General features: G+C 43.3%; 1 protein-coding gene across 2 annotated transcripts in view; it reads right to left on the bottom strand.

Moving 5' to 3' along the window:
* Positions 1-3,604: 3,604 nt before the first annotated feature.
* The window catches only part of TOM1L1 (target of myb1 like 1 membrane trafficking protein), a 665,925-nt gene continuing 659,432 nt past the window's right edge, over positions 3,605-10,097 (bottom strand). For both annotated transcript variants that reach the window (XM_085617158.1, XM_085617157.1), the window contains exon 17: positions 3,605-4,258. The gene's annotated coding sequence lies outside the window, so the exon portion shown is untranslated. The remainder of the gene's footprint in view (positions 4,259-10,097) is intronic.

Below are 10,097 nucleotides of genomic sequence, written 5' to 3'. Positions count from 1 at the left end.
ACATTCACTCACCTTAAATCTCATCAAGGGTTCATCAGTCCTTCCTCAATTTTGAAAATGCCTGTGGGCCAGCAGAATCACCTGCAGAACCAGGTTCTCATGACTATCTCTGCAAACAGCCAACACCTTGTTGAAAAGGAACTCTAAAAGCCTTACATAAAACCCTCCCTAGACGAAACAGGCTTTGTGCCAAGAGAGCTTTCTAATCGCTGGCTAATAACAGACAGTTGGTAGTCAAAAAGACAGAACAATTGAAGGATCTACCTCAAAACATATACTTACATTCAAAGAAAATAACCTGCTTTCAGACTACCAAAACAGATTCTGGTATGGCTGACGCACAGAAGCAGCAGTGATTTCCATGTGGATTGATTTTAAAACTAAAGTGGCTTAAAAATGGAGTACCGTCACACCTACTACTTTAACTCTGCCTTGCCTTTGATACTCCTTTAATCTCAAGTGTTACTGTTAAGCAGATAATAAACATATCATACTTATGATAACCTGTCCGACTTTGACTCAAACTCAATCGGACAATGTCTCAGTCAAATAATGGATTACATCTAACCACAGCAAACAAAAATGATCACAAATCGAAGTATCCATATTCAGCAATTGGATCAAACACCACCCATCAAAAATATGGCGTCAGCAACTAGGCCCACCACCAAACAACTGAGCCCAAAGGAGTTATCTTGGGATAATAAGGACTACAGTCTGTCAAACATAATATGATTATATTTGTCCAATACGTTTAAACTGCAGCTTGGCACTTCTTTCCCTCATATTGGCTATAAAGATATCTCCACTTACATTGATTGAAATTGTTGTCCCGCCCAATTGACTGGAAGAGTTAGCGCCCCCTCCGAAAGTCAAGTCTAGTTGCACCTCTGACAACCATCACCTGTGATTTGAACGTGGGAGTTGCTCTCTCTGCCTAATTCACTAGTGCTTCAGATTAGTTTGTTGCTATGCTGCATTTTCAATATTTTTTTAAATTTTTTATCAGACCTTGCTGTAATGTCATAATCACTGAGCCTCCATGTGCATGGGAGCCCAGGATGGCCAATGCATGCAACATTAATGTATCACAGTCGCTTCAGCTATACAAAGTGATTCACTTGGTGGTCTGATTCTCTTCTGAATCTTGATGTGTCTCCATATAGCAGAGCTCATTAGCGGCAGGAGTCAAATTCACAGTCACAGGTAGAATTTCACAGTGCATGAAGGTAGCTGACCATCTCCTACATTTGTGTTACCATCTTAGCACTCAATCTTCAACACCAGCTGTGGGGCGAGCACCAACACACTCTATCAGTGGAGCAGAACATTTGCTACCAGTAAGGGCATCCTTGGTACATAGTGGTAGCATAGTGGAGCTCCTCAAGGGGCACTTGTTGGCTAGATCGTTGGGTTGTTTCTCCACTGTGGCCAGGTACACTGTGGTCAAATGAAGTGGCTCTGGTCAATAGAGGCCATCTCAAATTGAGACAAAGGGTGTGTGCCAGCCATGCATCCCACAATGCTATGTATGACCTTAGATTCTATCCACAAGGTTGCATAGTAGAGACAGCGGGCATGCAGACAAGCATCTGTTGCCCTACACTTAAGAGGTACAAAAGGGGGTGGTGATGGATGGAGCATCAGAACCAATCAAACACTCACACCCAGTCAACAGATCTGGGTTTGATCCATCACCGTTCTTTAGCCCACTCTGCCACCCCAGTTCAGACATGGCCATATGCAAATCAGTCTGACCCTGTGCCTCATGGGAATAGTCCAGCCCGAACTGCCAAGACATGCCTTCCCTGGACCGGAAACAAGCTTCCTAGGACCGGTTTCTGGCATTTCAGACGCCGTCAGCCAGGCTTGCTTGAATCCAGGGGCAAAGTGAGCAAGGGACTCACCTCTGAGCATACCCTGCCAACTTATGGCGAACAAAGCGGTACAAAAGGGGTTGGTGATGGACGGAGCATCAGAACCAATCAAACACTCACACCCAGTCAACAGATCTGGGTTTGATCCATCACCGTTCTTTAGACCACTCTGCCCTCCCAGTTCAGACATGGCCATATGCAAATCAGTCTGACCCTGTGCCTCATGGGAACAGTCCAGCCCGAACTGCCAAGCCATGCCTTCCCTGGACCGGAAACAAGCTTCCTAGGACCGGTTTCTGGCATTTCAGCCGTCGTCAGCCAGGCTTGCTTGAATCCAGTGGCAAAGTGAGCAAGGGACTCACGTCTGAGCATACCCTGCCAACTTATGGCGAACAAAGCGGTACAAAAGGGGGTGGTGATGGACGGAGCATCAGAACCAATCAAACACTCACACCCAGTCAACAGATCTGGGTTTGATCCATCACCGTTCTTTAGCCCACTCTGCCAACCCAGTTCAGACATGGCCATATGCAAATCAGTCTGACCCTGTGCCTCATGGGAACAGTCCAGCCCGAACTGCCAAGCCATGCCTTCCCTGGACCGGAAACAAGCTTCCTAGGACCGGTTTCTGGCATTTCAGCCATCGTCAGCCAAGCTTGCTTGAATCCAGTGGCAAAGTGAGCAAGGGACTCACGTCTGAGCATACCCTGCCAACTTATGGCGAACAAAGCGGTACAAAAGGGGGTGGTGATGGACAATGGAGTCCAATGCTTGCGTTGGCGGCATACAGGATAATATCAGTATAAAGTGGGGTATACAGCTGAACTCCACTCTCTCACATACTTCTTCTCTGCTGCCTAGCCATGTTCTCCGTTCTTGCTAATTTCAACTATCGATTTGGGGGATCGTATATAAAGGCAACTATAACAGTGTCCAATACGGAGTCCTCTGCACCATGCGTTGAACAGCGTTGACCTCTGTGGGAATGACGAGCTCCCTAACTCAATGTAACAAGTTTAATTTCATAAACAAACAGTGGGCTTTTTAAACCTTTGCCTAAATGCACCTCTTCTTTGCGATCCCAATATGTCTGATAGCTATGGGCACCCATGCTTTCATTGCTCGTGGCCTGTCATGGCGTCTCTGTAGGCTAAATATGAATCTTTTGAGGTAAGGCAATGCAGCCGACTTTGCAGAATTTAAAGCACAAGTGTACCCGAGAGTATACTGGAAGGGACCTGTCGGAAAACACCACATGGATAACTTGGTATGCTGCATGGCTGACTGTCTACATGGAAGAGCTGCTCTAAAAGCAAAAACAGTTTATCCTAAGTTAACAAAACACTTTGGCAAAGGTCCGCCCAACATTCAACCAACCGTTGTGTCAGCTTGCATCCTTTTGTATTTATGTCCCTAATATTCCGTCGCCAAAGGACATCACAGAAACGAGTCCTCAGAAATACCCGTCTTCGAAGTGGCAATCTTGTCTGCAGTCAGTATCACCCAAGTGCCATTTCTGATGTCCTTGGGTGTTTGTAAAATGTGATCCATGGGTCTTAGAATAACGATAATCTGGTTAAATTGCAATATTATCCTATCTTTTTGGTAGTTTGTCTATTTTATATTGCTCTGTTGTTGGTTTTAATGATATAGTTTTGTGGTATTTTTTGTCATTGCATTTATGTGAATATGTGTGCTTCAGAACCAATAAACCTCACGTCACTATCTTTCATGGTCAACTTAGATTTAATGTGACAATCAGCAAACGTGTTCTAAGAGACAGGTCGACAACTCATTTTTGTCACAAGCAAATTATTTTCAACATAAATCATTTTACTATCCAAATGTTTAAAAATATATATTTTTAAAAAACCACTTCAAGAAAGTATCTGCAATATGTTACAGTGCGGTCTGAAACTTGTCACCAGCAGTTTACAGCAACTTTATTACATACATTTTTATATAACGTTTTCAATAACGTTTTTTAAAGAATTTTCGTCTGCTAGAAGGCAAACATAAATTGAACTCAAATATTGCTTTATAGTGCATACCAAACAAATATAGTATTCGATCTCTGTCATCTGCTTGGCTTTTCACAAAGCATGAAATGTAATTCACCCATGAAAATGCAGTCCGGTAGCACATCATTCTAGTTTATAAACCATCTAAAAAGGAACATCTTGTCTCGGCAGTGCAATATATTACCTTGAACATCAACATGGGAGGAATAGTGCCCATTACTTAAAAATAAAAGGCCTTTAAAAAACGAGTTGCTAGGTTAGACTGCAATATTTTTGAAAATAGTTCCATTTTCTTTAGATTTAACTTAGTTGTTGCTATAGTTGTACCATGCACTTCATTGTCCATCAGTTGGAATAGTTCTGCAATAAAGAAAAACATAAAAGGTTCATGAATAAGTTAAAGGAACTGTATTTTCCTTCACATAGTTTTGCTTCTTTATTGTAGTTTTTTGGCTTTCAAAATAATCCTTTAACGTCGTATGGATGCATTTGTGAATAAAACGGCTTGGGTGAGTGTGTACTGTCCAAACATAACATGAGATGCTGAAGCCATTCAAGGGAAATCAAAACAAGAAAATGATAAAACATTATTCTAGAAAAGCATACGGTTTTATCTAAGCTTCCATAAACAATGCTCCTCTGGATGAAGGGAGCTATCTGTACTTGAATGAAGCCAAGTCTACGGTTCTAGTTATGAGCGAGCGGGAGCCCAGTTCATTACTCTTCCTCTGGGCTTCTGACCTTAGAACCCCTTTTTCAACCTTCATGAAGGTCAGGTACCTGGGGATACCTTTCAGTTCCAAACTCACATTTGTCCCCCAAGTCAATGCGGTGAGAAAGGGTGTAATTCTGCAGTTCTCCTTTCTCCGAATAATCCTCCAACTTTTCCATACTGACATGAGATACTATCAGCAATTTCAAGTGAGCAGGTCACAAAGCACACACATTTGCCAAAATACTCCTTGAGTAAATGTAACATAAATTGTAACCAGGCAGAAGCAGCACCAAAGCGCCCGCAGCTGATGCACCGGTACTCCTTTTCCTTTGTGTAACCATGGGCATACATGAACAAGGCATCCTAAATTAAATTTACCGTTTGATATAGAGCAAAACATAATATGAAATGCGTCAATTCCCTTTAACGAGTGCAGACAAAATTACCTAGTAAAATCATGATACTTATGTTTTTCACCTCTCCAGAACAGACGTTACCTTCTGCCTTAGTGGAATTCATACTTGTGAGTTCCATGTTACACATACATGCCTGCTCCAGGCACTCAACCCACTGAGCTATCCGAATGGCTTGATTTTACTGATCCCTTTGCTTTAAACCTGTAATTCTGCAACATAACAAAGCATGCGCTTGATTATATACTGTGAGCTGTGATGTCAAGAGCTGCTGCCGCCTAAAGTCTCTATCTTTACTCAAATAATGGTCAGTTTTAAAAAAAACTTTTAGTTTTGAGGGAAGGTTAACAAGAACAGCTAATGCCCGTTACCCCCCGCCTTTCGACACCCTCATTTCATATTCCGAGGTTTGCATAGCAGAGCGTTTGGGTGCGGGGTGGGCGTCCTGATTTAATAGCTTCGCCTCACACTGAACAGAACTGACCAAGAAGCTCTTCCATGTAATGACAGCCCAGTGTAACTATCAGTGGCAGAGATTAATTCAAGGACTTCTCGTGTCGCTTTTTAGGTCTCGCCTGACCCAGCGCATGTGCTGGTCTGGCGAAACTTTTTGAGAGGGCTCCAAAAAGTGCTACCAGGCCAGCCTAGAGCTACAGTGCATGTGCGCGGGCGCGCGCACCGCGCTTGACCGCGATTACTTGCACTTTCGCGGTCGCTTTGATGTTTGATCCCGATCACTTTCGTGGCCGCACGGCAGCTTGGCATAGCCAATAGGTCTTGCTTTTGGGACCTTATAAGTATTTAGTTATGCAACTGTTACATGGCTAAACACTTATAAGGTCCCAAAGGCGAGACCTATTGGCTATGCCAATGCTTGTTTGTTTTTGCCCGTTAAACTGAGCCTAGAGGGAAAATGATACGGTATTACCTTGGACAAAAATAAAAAGGTTTGGAATAGAATGTTCATACGTAACTCCTGCTTTAGTGTAAGGACCTTCAAGACCACATAGCTCCCTTTCCTTACTACCCAATATCTACCCTACCAAAAGCTGGCAACCAAAAACAAGTGAGCGCAATTAAAGTATTATCGTTGCAAAATCACAATGTATGCTTTTTGAAAAGACGAGAAAAACAACTAGCATGGGGGCACGGGTGAGTAAGAACAAGCTATGTTGTTATGCTGATCATCATTCAGTCCAACACTGCGATGCAATGCAGAAGACAATGAAATACACAGAAATAAACGAAAACCGAGAGAAAATAAAATGCGATGTTCCAGTATACATGCCTGACACTGTCATCTTCGGATTGGCTGGAACTGATGTATGCACATGCACCGAAAGGAAGTATTTAATAGTCACATATACTGTAGCCCTGCATACACAATATATAAAGACTTAAAATCTGGGGGAACAGAGGTGGCAGTGGAACCAGGTTTGACTTGCATCGAATTTGTAGGCCGCCCGCCCACAAAACCTGAATAAAATCATGCTAAGTTTCCTTCTTCCGTGCCATAGATAGCATCTTGTTTTCAAATAAATAATAAATAAATAAATTCATAAAACAATCAAATTTGAAGAACTTGTGTTTTTTTCTGTGGACAGCGAGACCTCAGTGGGAATACAGCGGGTTCAAATTCAGATCTGGTTAAAAACAACAATAGCAAAGTTTTCTAAGAAAACAAAATGCTTCTCTGGCAAACATTCCTAGCAATGCGTGACGCTTTGGGAATTTAATGATAGCTGCTGTCAAGCAACAGTAGGAAAGAACAAGAGCCGCCCCCTTCAAACAAAGTACAGGGGCTTCTTATCGCTTTACACATACGTGGAGAGAAAACCAAAGCAGTCCTGGTCATAAACACAAACTTTTGAGGAAAGAAGGCTTTGGCAGAAGGAACCGGAACAAAGAGACCTGGATGGCTGGCTCACTGGCCTCGCAGCTGCTGGCTGATGCCAGCCAAACAATCAGCAGTAGTCGCAGCTGTCACTGGAGACCAGTGACAGAAGAAAATATAAGAGCAAGATTTACAAGCCTGTTTACAGAGACGCAGCAAGCTCCGAGCAAGTGAAAACAGGACTGATTGTGTAAATTATTTTTTAAGAAAGAAAAAAGGAGTTCCTGAACAGATGTTAAAATGGTGAACAGTGTATTTATATAGTACTTGGTCCCTGCTCTCTGGGAGGGCTAAACACAGCAAGAGTCATGACAAATGCATGCATGGGCAAACGGGGAGAACAGGAGCGCGACGATGGGGCCAGCAAATGGGAAGCCTGTGAACAGGCTGCACGCCCACAAAGTATATACAACATGTGTCAAAGAGACAGGTCAAACACTGTCTAGACGTGATCTAAAAATGACACAGAGTACAATGCAAAGGATCTTGAAGGATATATGCTGCTGAATGCTAAGTAGTGCAGAGCCTTGAGATAAAAGAATGCAGGCTTGCATTTACCGACTCTCACCTGCATTCTGGGCCACATGCAACTGGGCTGGGTACTTTTGCAATTCTAAAGGCAGTTTAATTTAGACTTTGAATGACAAAGTCCTACTCTAATCATGCATAGGCACCAACAAAATGCATATTATGCAAAAACACTTTGTTCATTCTAAAGGCAGTGCAGATTAGATTTTGCCTGACAGGCTACACTGCATGTAACACAACCATTCACTAAGATGAAAAAACCTAGGCTTATATTTTCAGACTCCCACCAGCAGATGGTGCGGTGGAAGCACACTCTGAAGCATGTCCAGTAGGTTTGCAAATGCTTTGGTAATCCCAGGTGAATGGAACTTGCAAAGATGATTAGGAATGCTATGAGTGACCTTGAATTTGCATTCAACCTACTTCCAGTGTCAGTGCATGCAAGCAACCATCTTCTCACTTATGACTATTGTCAAGGTTCACTGTGTAATTCACCCCAAAGTCTAGCTGCTTCAGGGTAGATGGGGTGAAACATGTTCAGTTATGCTGATGGAGAATCTCATTAACGAATGTGTCTTTATCCATGAGGCTGTCAGTCTTGTAATAATCATGGCCAGAGCATAGGCAAATGGCACACTGACCTGGGCCTAGATTTCCAAGCCTCTTCTCTTATCCTGCAGATGTAGAAGAAATGAGAATTACCCCCATTAAAGGACCTTGATCAGTATGCACAGAGAAATGGATGCTTTTCGGAGACATTATCATAGAAGAGAACTACGGGGCTTATTTACATGCCCATTGCGCCGCCAATGCGTCACTTTTTTGGACACACAGGCAACGCAGAGTGCAGACCCATATCCACGAGGACACGCAGAGCCCCTTTGCATGGCTTTTTATGGCCTCATAGATATGGAGCAAGGCAAAGCAGCCAGGTTGCTGCATTGCCTTAGTCGGCGTAAAAGATGCATTCCATGGTCGTTGCAGTGGGTGTTCCCATGCAAAACCCATGGATTTTAACGCATTTACAGATTTATAAGGATTTGTAAACCTGGAAATACGTCAAAGGCATACACCTCCCAAGGGGAGGCATAACGAGGAGATATACCTTTATTTCTCCTCGCATTTTCCTCTTTCTTTGCATGCTACATTCTGCAGCACACGTAGAAGGATGAAAAACCTCAATTCCTACAATGCAGACACCCTTGCACCATAGTGCAAGGGTGCCTGTATTGGCACAAGCAGCCAATTGTGCGCCACTGTGGTGGAAGAGAACAGAAATGCGCTGTATTTCATAGATACACCACATTCCTGCCCTTTTCTTTTAATGCAGTAGCAAAGTGACATTCTGCGCTGCCCTGTATCAAAAATGAATAAATATGCCTCTAGTTGTTTACAGTTTACGCAATTGTTCCAATGGCGGAGCTGCTGTGAATCAGCTGAACTGTCATTCTCTGCAGATCCTTTGTGGCAGTTTGGAGCCCTCTCCTGGCTCAGCAGTACACAAGTGTGCCCTTTACCCATCCTGCATGGGGGGCCAATATTTAAACCAACACTGTGGCTAGATTCCAGATAGGATAGCATTCTGCTCGACGCCTTCTGATCCCCCACTACACCCAGGTTTGAGAATTGAGATGGCTGTTATTGAGCCTCCTGCTGCTCAAGTCATATAGTTATTGTGCCATATGGCAGGTGCCAGGCATGTTAACCAGCCGTGCGTCCATTTAACTTTTGATGCGTCTCTTTTGGGGCTGTATTAATGTAACCCACATTTTTCCGTTAGGTTTTGTGGTCAGAAATGCAAGATTTCAAGGCATATGGGGCAAAGACTCTCTGGTAACTCAGCCTTGGGCTCACACCCTCAGCATGACTCACACTTTCCTTCACCACTGTTCTAGACCCACACCCATATAGTTCCCTTCTTCCTGCCTAGTGGTGTGGCAAATCCATGAAAACCCAATCATCCACAAATGTCCTGTGATCTCTTTATTTGTGCCAGTCTAATAACTGCAAGGAACTAATTAGTTCTCGCACTTCTGCTAAATACCTCTCTCCTAGGATCCGCCTTTTTATAGGGTCAGGCTGACCCAACGCACAGCATGATAGGACCAACGATCAAGTATGTTTCCTTCCTTCACAATGCCTAACCACTATCACACACAATACATGCAACCCATGTCATTAGGTGTCCTGTGGGAATTCTTGTTAGGTCTGTGGTATAAATGCAACAGATTCATTAGTCGTGCTCTAAATCCACAACCACACTGGTTCTCCTTGGCCTTGTAAACTTTAATCAGCGCCAACTGACTGCTGCTACATCTGCGTCAGAGCATTTGCAGGTAATAAGTGCAGCTTTTCATTTTTCCTTCCTCACTGGATTGGGTTCAAAGACAGTCATTCCTTTGTTCTGGATGGGATCCTGTCTTTCTTTATCAGCCCTTCTTGTCTTATCCTATAGGTTGGTTTCTGGAATACATAAGACCCTTTAGGATATATAAAAATGGAGAAAACAAATGGTTGCAGATATTTCACCTCCTATGGTTTGGTTCCAAAATACTCCTGTTGATGGCCTTCCCTTTTCCCTCTTCAACTTCTCCTATTCGAGTTTGTAGTAGTTAGAGCAAGCCATACCCAGCCTCTTTATGGGAGGCT

Source organism: Triturus cristatus, chromosome 7 (assembly GCF_964204655.1).
Source record: "Triturus cristatus chromosome 7, aTriCri1.1, whole genome shotgun sequence".
Taxonomy (NCBI): Eukaryota; Metazoa; Chordata; class Amphibia; order Caudata; family Salamandridae; genus Triturus; species Triturus cristatus.
This window is presented reverse-complemented; position numbering and strand designations above follow the sequence as displayed.